Here is a 15704-nt window from a genome sequence, read left to right on the forward strand (position 1 = left end):
GGTGTTTGCCACTGCCATTGACAATGGGCCACTGCTAGACCTACAAGACACTCACAATTTGACCCGTCAGAGTTCTTTATCAGTTTCTGGCTCCCTTTTCTTATGTGGCTCTTGATAGCTCTGCTATTGGATGCTTTCTAGTTCTCAAACTTCCTGCCTCTTTGGAGCGTCCCTTTCCCTCCAAGTCATGCAGGTCGACTTCTCTCTCTAGTAGGCTAAGGGCAAGGGCCATACAGGAAGGCAGGTAGGAGCCAACCACCACTGAGGTGCCCTCGTTTCAAGGACTTCTTGGCTCTCCAGAAGGCGGACATCCACCTCAATGAGCTCCAACCCCAAAGGTCACCCTTAGGTGACTTCTCAGTGGAAGAAGCCAGGAGACTACTCCACCTGCTCCCAGCTGACTGCTCGGCCTGGATGCTCTAGGCGATAAAGGGGAGCAGAGCCAGACTTCCCTAACTTGATGCATGAGCTCCTCTCCGGGAACACATCCTTAGGTCTCAAATCTTCTGAGACAGACAGAGAGAGACGCAATAAAGCGAACACTGGCATTCAAAGTGAGCAAGGTTTGGAGGCTCCGATCCACACACCTAAGCAGCTACTGGTCCTGAATGACATATCAAGGGGCATGGCATGCCGCTACTTAGAGACAGATGCCCTCCTTACATTTATTAATGGCATCCACTTCTGTACACAGCTCACAGGGGATTTCCAGTTTATATCTCCTCTCATTCCAGTTTTGTTTCCTTCCTTTTTTCTTGACCATTGAAACAATATATGCTTATTGTAGACAACTGAGAAAATGAAAACAGAAAAAATCCTACTCAACCAGAGGCAATCACTGTTAATAATTGGTCCAGTTTCCTTTCAGTCTTTTTTCTACCCATCAATTGAGGTCATTCTGTAGAAATGATTTAATACTGCTTTCATTTGTTTAACATCAGAAGTATTTTTCCAGATTATAAAATTATTGTAAGTAATTTTAAATGGCAACAAAATATTCCATTATAAATCTCATTGTATAGGTAATGATGTATTTCAATGTTCTCCTAAACTTGTTTTCAGTGTGTCTCCATTTTTTCCTCATACTGTGATAAATGACATGTGACAAACATCTTTAACAACAATGTAGATTGGTGTGTATTGTCCAAGAGGCTTTCCACCAGGGAGTGAAGGGAAACTTTCTTACCTAATGGAAGGGCAGGATTTGTAAATACATTTCCCATTGCATAACAAGCATTCCATCAGACTTTTATGGCAGCTTCTGTTAGAACAGTAGAAATTAGGGCCTGGATAGACTCCTCAATTATTTCTGCAAATGTGGGTTTTTCTATATGAGAGGGTTGCAGAAAATGAAGCAAATTTCCAAGGGCCCGGACTGCATTGCTCTTTACCTAGAAAAAAATGTAAACGCTTTAGAAATGTGTTTTGCCAAAGAGATGTTTTCAAAAGTCTAATTTCAGCTTAAAGAAACCCAGGAGGTCCTCGACTTCTTAAAGCAAGTCCTTGGAACTCACAAGGTCTGCTCTGGTTAACATCCTGAGCCATCAGAAAGGTGAGGTTCTACAAAACTCCTCTCTCTGATTATTTATTTATTTATTTTATTTAGTGCTAGAGAGGACCTCAGAGAGGTCCATCTTCCCTGTTTTACTGAGATGGAGTATAAGGTCCGGGGACCACAGGACAAGGCTGGTTGATAGCAACATGATGAGGAGAAGCTAGGTTCCATCATTCCAGTCCAATACTTTTCTACTACACTAGAGTCTCAACCTCTGCAGCCCACCAGAATCATTTGGGGAGGTTTTTCCTTTTGTTTTAAAACCAATTTGCAGGCCCTAACCTCAGAATTTCTGACTGAATTACTCTGAGGCAGGGCTTCCTGGGTGATTACCAGATTTTCAGAAGTAGTATTAAAGTGAGCACACGGTACGGGTCAGGTACGGTGCTCGGTGCTTTAACATAAGGCATCTTCATATCCGGTGAGGTATAGAACTTCCATGTTACAGGTAAGGACCTGACCTTCAGAGAAGTTACATAATATACCAAAGTCACCCAGCTACTAAAGGGCAAGCCAGGGCTTGAATCCATGTATGTCTGACCTAAAGCCCAGACCTGTGCTTATTAAACTGATTAGTTTAACAGGTAATATTCAAAGCCAAGAGCTACTCATTTTTCTGACTTGTCAATTCTACTTAACATTTTTTTGGGGGGGGGAATAAAAAAAAGTTAATTTAAAAGGAACTTGAGGCCGGGCGCGGTGGCTCAAGCCTGTAATCCCAGCACTTTGGGAGGCCGAGACGGGCGGATCACGAGGTCAGGAGATCGAGACCATCCTGGCTAACGCAGTGAAACCCCATCTCTACTAAAAAATACAAAAAAAAAAAAAACTAGCCAGGCGAGGTGGCGGGCGCCTGTAGTCCCAGCTACTCGGGAGGCTGAGGCAGGAGAATGGCATAAACCCGGGAGGCGGAGCTTGCAGTGAGCTGAGATCCGGCCACTACACTCCAGCCCGGGCGACAGCGCGAGATTCCCTCTCAAAAAAAAAATAAAATAAAATAAAAAATAAATAAATAAAAGGAACCTGAATATGTTATGTAGTATTACAATGGGCACTGATAGTTTTCGGGAGGCAGGAGACAGTAAAGAAACCATACATGTGTGGAATAGGCCGTTTATACGCTGAGCACACCCTCAGTCTCCTTTGAACAGGAGTACATTTGGTGGGATAGTCTGAGGAGCATCAAGCCACACTAAACTACCACACTGCAGCTACAATACATTAAGAATCTGTTTGGGAGATACTGGGTTTTGTCGTGAGTCTACCTTGTCTTTATCCTTGGATGCTTCTATAGCTGATCGTAACATTTTCAAGAGCAGGAGACCAGAGAACTCTTCCTGAAAACTTGGGTCTGGTGTTTCCCTGTTCCACCCAAAGCAGGCAACACATGTTAAAAGGTAAATCACTTAAATATATACATATAGAAATATATTCACTTAGTATAAGCATAAAAGTTTAGGAAAACAGTTGAACAGATCTGCTTAGATTGTATCAAGAAACTTACAGTATATATATTTTGACCCAATAGTTCCCCACCTAGGAATGTCTCCAAAAAAAAATCTCAAAATGCAGATTTCATGCACAAAAATATTCACTGAATATAAAAGACTACAAGCCTAAAGCCTAAAACAGATGTTCAGTAATAGAAAAATGGTTAATTATCACACAGTGATAATTATGTAATCATAAATAAGGATTTCTAACAAGGCAATAATAAAAGAGAATGCTTACACACGTTACATGTCGCTTATATGGTGAAGTGACGAAAAGCAGGACACTTGCACATGAACAACAAGCTACCTCTGGGGAGGGAACTAAGGTGTCAGGGTAGAAGACAGGCTGCACACCGAATGCTGCTTTGTACTGTTTGGCTTTTTTTTAGCCTGTGAATATGCCACTTTAAGAAATTTTTTAAAATGCATTTCAAAAGTACAGTAACCATTACTAAGGTTTTGCTTTTATGTTTTCTATAATGTGGACATATTACTTATATAGGTATACAGTATTTTTAATACATATATGTCTAATATATTCCTAATATATATTAAGAACAGCTTATTTTATTTTCTGAAAGAATATATATATATATATATATATATATATATATATATATATATATAAAGCAGGAAGCGGGATAATAAGCAGGAACTACTGTTGATTATTTCATGGTAGGAATCGAGGACATTCTCTTGGGTCCTCAGTCTCAGAAGTCAGCTGGGGAAAGCAAGGTGAGTCACCTACATGTTGACAATCAGCGTTGTCTGTCAGGTTGCCCAGGGACCAGGCTGCTTTGGTTCGAACATTCAGAGACTTGTCTTCAAGTGACATCAATATTGCATTTACTGTGTCTGCAACAAATATGACATCCTATAAGACAAAACAAAACACTGCCGTTACTTTAGCAGGTCACGTTGCTACCTTTGAAATTCTCAAACTTATTTTCAGATAGAGCTATAAGCCTTCACGCAAATTTCTACTTGGAAATAAAAATTCATCTACTCAATCAATTTACTGTTTTTATATTTTACAATTTGGACACTCAAAAAAATCCCAGGGGAAGCTCCTATGATTTTGGTATGTGCCATGGACACCCGAGAAGCCTAAGGATTTTGCCCTTATGTACATCGAATATATAACCTGGCCTGGGACAGTTATCTGTGAACTCTGTGCTTGGTTGATTTCCATCTCAGGAAATAATGTTCTGAAAAAGAAATGCATTTATTTCCAAAACACATCCTATGTACCACACACCTCTCAGTGAGATAAACGTCACAAGTAAGAGTGAAAGAGGACATTATGTCTTTTTAAATAAAAACTATGTCAGCTTTCTAAATGATGACTACCACTTGGTAATGTCCCATTTCATTTTTATTATATCATTCATTCATTTAAGCATTTATTGGGTGCCTAAGGTCCCAGGGAGTGTGCTAAGCAATTAAAAATTAAAAATTAAAAATAAATACCATATATATATATGGTAATGCCTCAGTTCATTTATATATATGATATATATATGGTAATGCCTGTAGTTACATATATAGAACTATATTTATGTATAACTATATATATATAGAGAGAGAGAGAGTGTGTATCTGTGTGTGTGTGTGTGTGTGTGTGTGTCTGGCTGTGCCACCCAGGCTGGAGTGCAGTGGTGTGATCTCTGCTCACTACAACTTTCACCTCCTAGGCTCAAGTGAGCCTCCCATCTCAGCCTCCCAAGTAGCTGGGACTACAGGCGCATACCACCATGCCTGGCTAATCTTTTTATTTTTTGTAGAGACGGGGTTTCGCCAAGTTGCCCAGGCTGGTCTCAAACCCCTGAGCTCAAGCAATCCACCTGCCTTGGCCTCCCGAAGTGCTGGGATTACAGGCATGAGCCAGCATGCCTGGCCCATGACCATATTTTAGTAGCAATTAAGGAAATCATATTACAAAGCAATTTAGTTTCCTTTACTGTCCAATGCAGGAGCTCTATATCCACAAACTAGGGGTGTCATGGACAATAAAGGAGCACAGAAGAGCTAAACAGGCTCACTCTGACCTGTCTGAGACAGGGAAAAAGCACATAGGCTCCCAGGGCCCGTGAGGTTGCAGCTTTCACTAAGCGATTCCTGCTGTCATTCAGTCCGAGCAGCACTGTGAGTGATGCACAGGATCGGCCTGTCATTCTGCAATGAGAAGGTTGACAAGGGAAAAATGAGAATGAAATAACTACGAGCCAAAGGCTTCTATAAAAGATGTGAAATATCTGTGTCTGAGACCATATTCAAGAGTTGAATACCACTGCGACCTTGAGGCTACCCTGGTAAAGAGCAGGTTCAATTCAGATTCCATGATTATCTGAGCACCCACTTTATGCAAGACACACACAGCAGCTCATCACGTTCAACCTTTATTAAAGTTGCCGTCTTTATAGAAGCTCATTTATGGAAATAAGAATGGATGCAAATGTCACTGAGGACTAAAGAAAAAGAGCAGTCTGAAGACCGCTATTCTGAATAGCAGTATTCTGAATGTTTATGCTCCCTCAAAATTCCTATATTGAAATCTTCACTCCCAGGGTGATGGTATCAGGAGTTGGGGCTTTGGGGAGAAGATCAGGTCATGGGAACAGAGCCCTCATGAAAGAGATAAGTGCCCTTATGACTGAGGCCCCAGAGAGCTGCCTTGCCCCTTCCATCACATGAGGACACGGCTCACATGGTGCCATCTGTGAGCCAGAGAGTGAGCCCTCCTTGAGGCACCAAATCTGTCTGTCAGTGACTTGATCTTAATTCCAGCCTCCACAACTATGAGAAATACATTTCTGTTGTTTAGAAGACACCCAATTTATGGTATTTTATGACAGCAGCTCAAACAGACTAAGACAAATACTATATGTGTTGGACAACGAATCTGTGTTTTCACATACTTTGTTATTTTTCACATGACTGCCACCAGGTGATCACATGCCCTTCATCCATCTTTGGAACTGGCACAGTGTGGGGGTAGCAGAAACAACCTGAAATCATAGGAGTTTAATAGAACCAGGGTGGGGCTGGCGGGGGGCGGGGAGGACACGGGTACCAGATTTACCTCCTATGTGTTAGCATCTTTACATGTCATTCGATTTGTCAACAGCCTTGTGACTGAGGAGTTATGGTTTATTATTCCTTTTTACAACTAGGAAATCATGCCTATAACCACATATCCATTAAGTGGCTGGTATGGTTTGGATGTGCGTCCCCTCCAAATCTCATGTTGACATGTGACCTTCCATGTTGGAGGTGGGCCTAGAGGAAGGTTTTTGGGTGATGTGGGCAGATCTCTACTGAATGGCTTGGTGCTATCCCTGTGGTAATAAGTGAGTTCTTACTCTGATATTCAAACGAGAGCTAATTGTTTAAAAGAGCCTGGCATCTCCCTCTTGCCTCCTCTCTCGCCATATGACATGCCTGCTCCCCTTTCGCCTTCCACTGTGACTGGAAGCTTCTGGAGGCCTCACCAGAAGTAGATGCTGGCGCCATGCTTCTTCTATAGCCTGCAGAACTGTGAGCCAGACAAACCTCTTTGAAAAATAAATTGTCCAGTCTGAGGTATTTCTTTACACAGCAGAAAAGAGACTAATACAGAAAATTGGTACCAAGGAATGGGTTGTTGGTACAAAGATACCTAAAAATGTGGAAGCAACTTTTGGAACTTGGTACTGGGCAGAGGTTGAAAGAGTTTGGAAGGCTCAGAAGATAGGAAGACAAAGGAAAGTTTAGAACTTCTCAGAGACTGATTAAATGGTTGTGACCAAAGCGCTGATAGAAATATGGAGAGTGAAAGCCAGGCTGAGGGGGCCTCAGATAGAAATAAAAAAGTTGGGAGAACTGGAGGAAAGGCCACCTGTGTGACACCTTAGCAAACAACTTGGCGGCATTATGCCCATGTCCTGGGGATTTGCATAAGGTTGAACTTAAAGAGTAATGACTTAGGGTATCTGGTGAAAGAAATTCGAAGCATCATTCAACAGGTGATGTGGCAGCTTCTCACAACCTATAGTCCGATGTAGGAGCAAAGGAATGACTTAGAGTTGGAACTTACCATTAAAAGGTTAACAGCATAAAAATGTGGAAAATTTGCACCCTGGCCCTGTACTGGAGAAGGAATCCAAGCTCCCAGCAACTACCTGCTAGACAGATTAGCATGACTAAAAGGGAGCCAGGTGCTAATAGCCAAGACTATGGGAAAACAGCCTTAAGGGCATTTTAGAAATCTTTGAGGCAACCCCTGCCATCACACACCCAGAGGTCTAGAAGGAAAGTGGTTTTGGGGGCCAGGCCCAGGGCCCCACTGCTCTGCACAGCCTTGAGACACTGCTCCCAGCATCCCCAGCCTTGGCTCACAGGGCCCCAGATACTGCTTGGTTTTCTGCTTAGTGGGTACAAGCTGTCAGCCTTAGCGGTCTCCATGTGGTGTTAAGCCTGCAGATGCACAGAATGCAAATGTGAAGAAGGCTTGGGAGCTTCTACCTAGATTTCAGAGGATTCCCTAAGCCTGGGTGCCCACGCAGAAGCCTGCCACAGGGACAGAGCCCCCACTGAGAGCTTCTACTAGGGCAGTGCCAAAGAGAGATATGGGGTTGGAGCCCCCAAACAGTGTCTCCAACTGAGCACTGCCCAGTGGAACTCTGGGAATGGTCACGGCCTACACCCAGCAAAGCCACAAGGGCAAGGCTGCCAGAAGACTTGGAGGCCCACCCCTTGCACCAGTGCGCACTGGATGCGGGACATGGAGTCAAAGGACTGTTGTGGAGCTTTAAGGTTTAGTGTCTGTCCTGCTGGGTTTCGGATTTGTGTGGGGCTCGTTGCCCCTTTCTTTTGGCTGCTTTCTCCCTGTTGGAATGGGAATGTCTACCCAATGCCTGTACACCACTGTATCTTAAAAATCAATAACTTGTTTTGGATCTTACAGGCTCACAGGTGGAAGGAACTTGCCTTGATTCGCAGCTGAGATGTTGGACTTTTGAGTTGATGCTGGAAAGAGTTAAGACTTTGGGGAACTATTGGGAAGAGATGACTATTTTGCAATGAGAGGAACATGAGATTTGCGGGGGCCAGGGGCAGAATGATATGGTTTGGATGTGTGCCTCCTCCAAACCTCATGCTGAAATGTGACCTCCAACACTGGAGGTGGGTCTAACAGGAAGTGTTTGGGTCATGGGGGCGGATCCCTCTTGAATGGCTTGGTGCTGTCCTTGTGGAAATGAGTGAGCTCTCCCTCTATGACCGCTGGTTGTTTAAAAGAGCCTGGCATCTCCCTCTTGCTTACTCTCTTGCCATATGACATGCCTGCTCCCCCTTTGCCTTCCGCCAGGATTAAAAGCTTCCTGGGGCTTCATCAGAGGTAGATGCTGGCATCATGCTTTTTGTATAGCCTGCAGAACTGTGAGCCAGATAAATGTCTTTTCTTTATAAATTGCCCAGCCTCAGGTATTCCTTTATAGCAACATAAAATGGACTAATACAATCATGTTCCCTAAATTTGATCCCATGGCTTTGGATACAAAATTTCTGGCTCTTTGTCTCTTGGGCAGGCTGAATAACCAGACTAGGTTTTATGCAAAAGAAATATTAGTTTTACTATTGCTGGTTACATAAGCCTACCGCATACTAAATTGCAAATAAACTGAAATGTAAAATAAAACCCATTTATACTAGTTTCATGTTTTCCTGGATTATAAAACACAATTTTTGACACTGGAAGACACCATATCATCTATTCCACTTACCACTGAACTTCAAAATAAAACTGCAACTGAAGCACCAATAAAAGAAAACTATGAATTGACATTTATTTACCAAGAAGACTGATACTCTCTGATCAGGTGCTACAGTAGAATCCGGTTGATACTGCTGTATTAAGCCTGTGCCCAGTTCTTCCAGAAGCTGCCAAGAAAAAAGAATTACCAAAGCAGAGTATTAGGACTAACAGACAACTGCACTTTAGTTTGGAGATCACCTCAAGTCAAGGGGAAACATAATTTACAACTCATTTTCTTCCTTTTTTCAGTCACTCTTAACAGAGGCATTCTTTCAAGGACTGAAATCAACAGCTATATCTTACTCATTTGTTACCGAATCAATTCTTGGGGTTTACATGTAAGAGCTGAAAACAGAAGAATGTATAGTCTTCCTCACCTGAAATCTCTTTAAGAAATCTCAGAATTGAAGGACATGTGGCAGAAGAATATAAAGTGAAGAAAAGGAGGGATATAAAGTGACGAGAAGGAAAAAGCGTTGTGGTTTTGATGAAAATTACCTTTGCTCCATGAAGCTGAATGGATGGATCTGCTTCCCCCATGCACTTGCAAATCACCTCTCCAAGCTCCATCAAGTAGGCTTGAGTCATTGAAAAGTAGCCCCTTGCCAGAAGAGCCAATACCTGCAGAGAGAGCATGGAATTAACCCTCTAAGACCTGAGTGCAAGGCTGCAAAATCCAGAAAATTGTGATAATATTTCAGAAATCGCTTATGTTTAACAGGGGCTGAAATCTGTCGAATGAAATTAAGAACCATAATCTTTATTTCATGATTAACATCAATTAACTGTATCATAGTTTTATGGTGCTTTAGCATATGATTGCTTTTCATTAATGTAATCTCATTTAAGTCTTGGAACTATTCTTTAAGTTAGGTATTAATTGAATTTTACCGCTAAAGATACTAAGCCTGACAAGGTTAAAGGATATGTTTCATGTTGTCCAGTTAATTAGCAGCAGACCCCAGGACCAGGCGTAGTCTCAGATCACATTTGTATAGAAAAAGTAAACTCTTTTATCGAGGATTGTTTTCTTTCTTTGAAGGAACAATTATTTTGTTGCTCTAAGCAGGTACAAGACCAAGGAGAAGCTTATAAAGAATTAAACATTTAAGTTGAAAAAAATCAAAAATTAACTGTACAACTTCACTCAGAATTCTTCTACCATGTATTACATCCACCTGTCATGTAATACCTGAAGTGACTAAAATAATTTGCAATCAAAGAACAAAGAGGAATGAATCTGCTATTTTGCAACCAAGGAACACCTCCCCAAAACAAAACAACAAAAACAATAGACCACCCATACCTAAAATACTACTCCGGCAAACACAATTGACACATGGCTTGGTTTTACCTGCCCGCTCCTCACGGGCACTCTGAAGGAAGAATGGTTCCTTCCACTTCAGACATGAGGAAATGAAACCTCCTACCTGTAAGGCCTCCAGTCCCATGGGGGATGGTTCGTAGGCACTTCCTGCTGCAGAGCCAGCATCGCTACCTGAACAGGAATCCTCCTTGGGCAGTACCACAATGGAAATGCAGAGTCGAATGAGCCAGCAGGGCTCTGAAGACCCCTTAGGTGAGCTGACTGACCTTTCTTCCAGAGAGGGTCCTGCAGGGGCTTTCTTCCGCCAATCAGGAGGGCTGAGGTGAGGGGTTGCTGAATTGCTATTACCGAGTCCAGAAGAACATGGCTGTTGCAGAAGTAGCTGGACTTCAGGTAAAGGTGCGTGAGTGGACACTATAGCTCCCAAGAATGTGAGATTTGACACGCGAACATTAACATCTGTCAAAGGAAGCAGTAAGAACTTATCACCATGGGAACAGCTACCGTAAAGATGGTAGTTATCCCTACAGGCAATTAAGAATAGTTCCTTGTGTAACCTGAATCTAATCAAACTTCTAGACCTCATTTCCAGTTTGGAAATACATGGGACAGGAGAATAAGTTAACACCATAAAGAAACAATCTGACACATTAAGAAAGTGGTTTATTTTGTTATCTTTGGTGATGAACTTAGAGTTCACATTCTATAAGACAATTGGGCTGGATTCTTTCCTAAGTCAGTTTGATGTAAAAAAGATAGGTGGGGGGACTCTAGATGTAAAAAGACTACAGTAACATGATAACTAAATGCAATGCATGTACACTGAATGAACCCCGGATTTTAACAAGAAATATTTTTAAAAAGCTAAATAAAAGGTCTGTGCCTAGACTCTTTTTTTTTTTTTTTTTTTTTTTTTGCATGTGATGTCCAGCTGTTCCAGCACCGTTTGTTGAAAAGTATCTGCTCCTTTGTTGTAGATCAGTTGACTATATTTATGTGGGTCTATTTCTGGGCTCTCTATTCTGTTCCACTGATCTGTTTCTCTCTTCCTTGGCCAATATCACACTGTCTTAATTACTGTAGTTTTATAGTAGATTCTGAAGTTAGGGAATGTCAGTCCCTCAGTTTCGTTCTTCTCTATCAATATTGTGTTGGCTATTCTGGATCTTTTGCCTATCCATATACATTTCAGAATCAGTTTGTTGATATCTGCAAAGTAACCTGCTGGAATTTTGATTGAGACTGCACTGAATCTATAGATCAAGCTGGGAAGAAGTAACATCTTTACAATATTGAGCCTTCCTATCCATGAACATGGAATCTCTGTCCATTCATTTAGTTACCTGATTTATTTCGTCAGAGTTTCACAGTTTTCTTCATACAGATCTTGTACATATGTTGTTAGGCTCACACCTAAGAACTTCAGGGTTTGAACATTTTAATGAAAAAAAGTGACTTGAGGATAAAGTCAGATACTTGAAAGGAACCTTTGAGACATGGTACACTCTCTTCAGCTGAAGATGCAGATAATGAAAAGCTGGTACGGTGGAATGAGCAGCGGTTGTTTTCATCTTATTTTCTTGTGTAAAATTAAAAGTTGGCCTTTTAGAATCATGACTTTCTTCTATGTAGGTTTCCAACTTTTATTTAAAACTAATTGTTTAATGTTAGAAGGATAGCTGATGTTGGAATAAAAAGATGGTCAGGCTATTATAAAAATGCATTAGCTTTTGTTTTACTTATTTATATTCTTTTGCCTTCATGGGACCTATCTTATTCCCTTCCCCCAAATGGCCCACATTGCACAGTGCTGGCTGAATGTTCCATGTAGAAATTTTATTTTACGATTAATACACTTGTGCCATTTCTTGGAATCATTTGCTTGTTTAATTCTAGTCCATCAAGTGATAACTTTGTTGATATTTAGAGGCTCCTCAGTTAATTTCTGTGGGATTTTTGGTTATATTTCATAAGGAAAATAATAGGAAATGTCTAAGAAAACAAAAAGAAAAAAAGCCAATTATTCCTAAGAGTGTTGAAAATTATTGAAGTACACTTGTTAGTTGTTAGTGTAGAACCTAGATTTCATAATAAAAAACCTTGGACTTGCCAGCTATAGCTGCTGGAATGAGGTGTTTGTCCAGTGCATCCAGAACGTCGCCACAGATCAGCTCAGTCTCAACCTGAAAAAATAAAAATAAATTTAAAAAAATCAGATTGTTGAAGTCTACAAATTCTGTAAATTATTACACATTCTATGTACCTCTGATTTTGAGGAAGAGAGCTTAGTATTGAACAGAATTTCTTTCCCTCTCCAAACTCCCTTCTTCCCTTTTGACAAAAGAGCACAGAAAAGCTGCCTCTCAGTTATCAAAAGTATCTTTTCCTTTCTGGATGCAATTAAGTGCTGCACACACACTCACCACCCACCCCAACACCCCCTCACAGTCCAAATAAAGAATCATCAATGACTAAAACTGAACCCGGATGCTACTTGGTAAACGCTGGTCCATTACATGAATCCTTCACAAGGTAGCAACTATTGTGTCCATTTACTTGGGAAAACAGGAGCTAAGACATTTGCTCAAAGATCATCACCTTAAAAGAACTTAATAGCAGAGCTAGGATTTGAATCCAGGCAGGGTGCAAGGGACAGAACAAAATTCAAACCCAAGCAGTTTGCCTTCAGTGCTTACATTCCTAATAACGTCCAACAGGCAATTCCTTCAGTGGAAGAGAACCAAGAGTAGTTAAGATATCAAAAATCTATGGACCAAAGTAACTATTGCCACTCATTTCTATTTATTTATAATGCGGAAAATGTACACCACCTCTAAAGGCACATACCCAGTTTGCTTCCTTTTTTTTTTCTTTTGAGAGGGAGTCTGGCTGTGTTGCTCAGGCTGGAGTACAGTGGTGCGATCTCGGCTCACTGTAAGTTCCACCTCCCGGGTTCACGCCATTCTCCTGCCTCAGCCTCCCGAGTAGCTGGGACTACAGGCGCCGCCACCATGCCCTGCTCACTTTTTGTATTTTTAGTAGAGATGGAGTTTCACCGTGTTAGCCAGGATCGTCTGGATCTCTTGACCTCGTGATCTGCCCATCTCGGCCTCCCAAAGTGCTGATTACAGGCGTGAGCCACCGCGTCCCGACTTTTTTTTTTTTTTTTTTTTTTTTGAGACGGACTCTGGCACTGTCGCCCAAGCTGGAGTGCAGTGGCGCCATCTCCGCTCACTGCAAGCTCCGCCTCCCGGGTTGAGGCTATTCTCCCGCCTCAGCCTCTGCAATAGTTGGGACTACAGGCGCCTGCCACCACGTCCGGTAATTTTTTTCTTTTTGTAGTTTTCGTACAGGGTTTCAGCGTGTCAGGCAGATGGTCTCAATCTCCTGACCTCGTGATCCGACTCCCTCGACCTCCCAGAGTGCTGGGATTACAGGTGTGAGCCACCACGCTCGGCCTACTCGGTTTTTAAACAGAACATTTCAGAGCGGGACACTGTCAGGCAAGAATGATTTAAAGAAGTTTTTTCACATACTGTGTGGGTAAATGCATATTTAAAAATGTTTCTTATTGTAGATCTTGCTCCAAAAACTTCGGAGCCATTATTCTAGTGCAGTGATTCTTAATTAGAGGTGATTTTGTCCTTCAGAGGACATTTGACAACGTCTAATTTTTGACTGTCACAGCTTGGAGGGTGCCACTGACATCGAGTGGGGTGGAGACTAGGACGCTGTGACCATTCTACTATGCACAGGACAGTCCCCACAACGAAGAATGATTCTGCCCAAACTGTCAATAACGCTGCTGTTGAGAAGCTGATTCTACTGGAAGAGACAGGCGTGTAAACACATGAAAGAGAACACGGAAGGGAATTGCAGGGCAGGTGGAAACGGAGTTTGGTAGGGAGAGGGCAGGGTGGGGGAACCACAGTTACTGACCCACCTGCTCTACTGGGCACTGTCCTGAGTGGGAAAATATCTGTATTATAAGTATCCGTGTAAGGTATTATATGAAATCTTTAAAATGGCACTGGAAGGGGTAGGTATTATCCCAACCTATGAATGCACAAGCTGCACCGTGGCTAACACGGTGAAACCCTGTCTGTACTAAAAATATAAAGGAAAGGCCGGGCTCGCTGGCTTACACCTATAATCCCAGCACTTTGGGAGGCCGAGGCAAGCAGATCACGAGGTCAGGAGATGGAGACCATGCTGGCTAACACGGTGAAACCCCATCTCTATTAAAAATACAAAAAAAAAAAAAATTAGCCAGGCGTAGTGGCGGGCGCCTGTAGTCCCAGCTACTTGGGAGGCAGAGGCAGGAGAACGGTATGAACCTGGAAGGCAGAGTTTGCAGTGAGCCAAGGTCACGCCACTCTGCTCCAGCCTGGGCGACAGAGCGAGACTCCCTCTCAAAAAAAAAAAAAAAAAAAAAAAAAAAAGGAAGCCAACTGGGTATGTGCCTTTAGAGGTGGTATATGTTTTCAGTATTATAAATAAATAGAGATGAGTGGCAATAGCTACTTTGGTCCACAGATTTTTGGTATCTTAAGTAGTTTTGGATCTCTTCCACTAATGAGATTGCCTGTTGAACATTGTTAGGAATGTAAGCACTGAAAGCAAACTGCCTGGGTTTGAATTTTGTTCTGTCTCTTGCACCCTGCCTGGGTTCAAATCCTAGTTCTGCTTAGTAAGTTCTTTTAAGGTGATGATCTTTGAGCAAATGTCTTAGATGCTGTTTTCCCAAGTAAATGGACACAATAGTTGCTACCTTGTGAAGGATTCATGTAATTCACCAGCGTTTACCAAGTAGCATCCGGGTTCAGTTTTAGTCATTGATGATTCTTTATTTGGACTGTGAGGGGGTGTTGGGGTGGGTGGTGAGTGTGTGTGCAGCACTTAATTGCATCCAGAAAGGAAAAGATACTTTTGATAACTGAGAGGCAGCTTTTCTGTGCTCTTTTGTCAAAAGGGAAGAAGGGAGTTTGGAGAGGGAAAGAAATTCTATTCAATACTAAGCTCTCTTCCACAAAACCAGAGGTAGATAGAATGTGTAATGATTTATAGAATTTCTAGACTGAAACAATTTTATTTTTTTTAATTTATTTTTTATTTTTTCAGGTTGAGACTGCCAAAGTTAATCTGTGGCGACCTTCTAGATGCACTGGACAGACACCTCACTCCAGCAGCTACCACTGGCTGTTCCAAGGTTTTCCATTATGAAATGTAGGTTGTATACTAGAAAGGAAAATGTAAGATTGAAAGTTGGCCTTTTTAGAATCATGACTTTCTTTGATGTAGGTTTCCAACTTTTATTTAAAACTAATTGTTTAATGTTAGAAGGATAGTTGATGTTGGAATAAAAAGATGGTCAGGCTATTATAAAAATGCATTAGCTTTTGCTTTAGTTATTTATATTCTTTTGCTTTCATCGGACCTATCTCATCCCCTTCCCCAAGCGGCCACACATTGCCCAGTGCTGGCTGCATGCTTCATGTAGCAATTTTATTTTATGATTAATACACTTGTGCCATT

The 15704-nt window shown here is 41.8% G+C and overlaps 1 long non-coding RNA gene across 1 annotated transcript; it reads right to left on the reverse strand.

Moving 5' to 3' along the window:
• Positions 1-478: 478 nt before the first annotated feature.
• Positions 479-2911, reverse strand: LOC139359362 (uncharacterized). Its single transcript, XR_011615280.1, has 3 exons — positions 2821-2911; positions 1187-1391; positions 479-791 (listed from the first exon to the last, which is right to left on the reverse strand). It is a non-coding gene; the product is annotated as an uncharacterized lncRNA (long non-coding RNA).
• Positions 2912-15704: the final 12793 nt, after the last annotated feature.

Source organism: Macaca nemestrina, chromosome 17, assembly GCF_043159975.1.
Source record: "Macaca nemestrina isolate mMacNem1 chromosome 17, mMacNem.hap1, whole genome shotgun sequence".
Taxonomy (NCBI): Eukaryota; Metazoa; Chordata; class Mammalia; order Primates; family Cercopithecidae; genus Macaca; species Macaca nemestrina.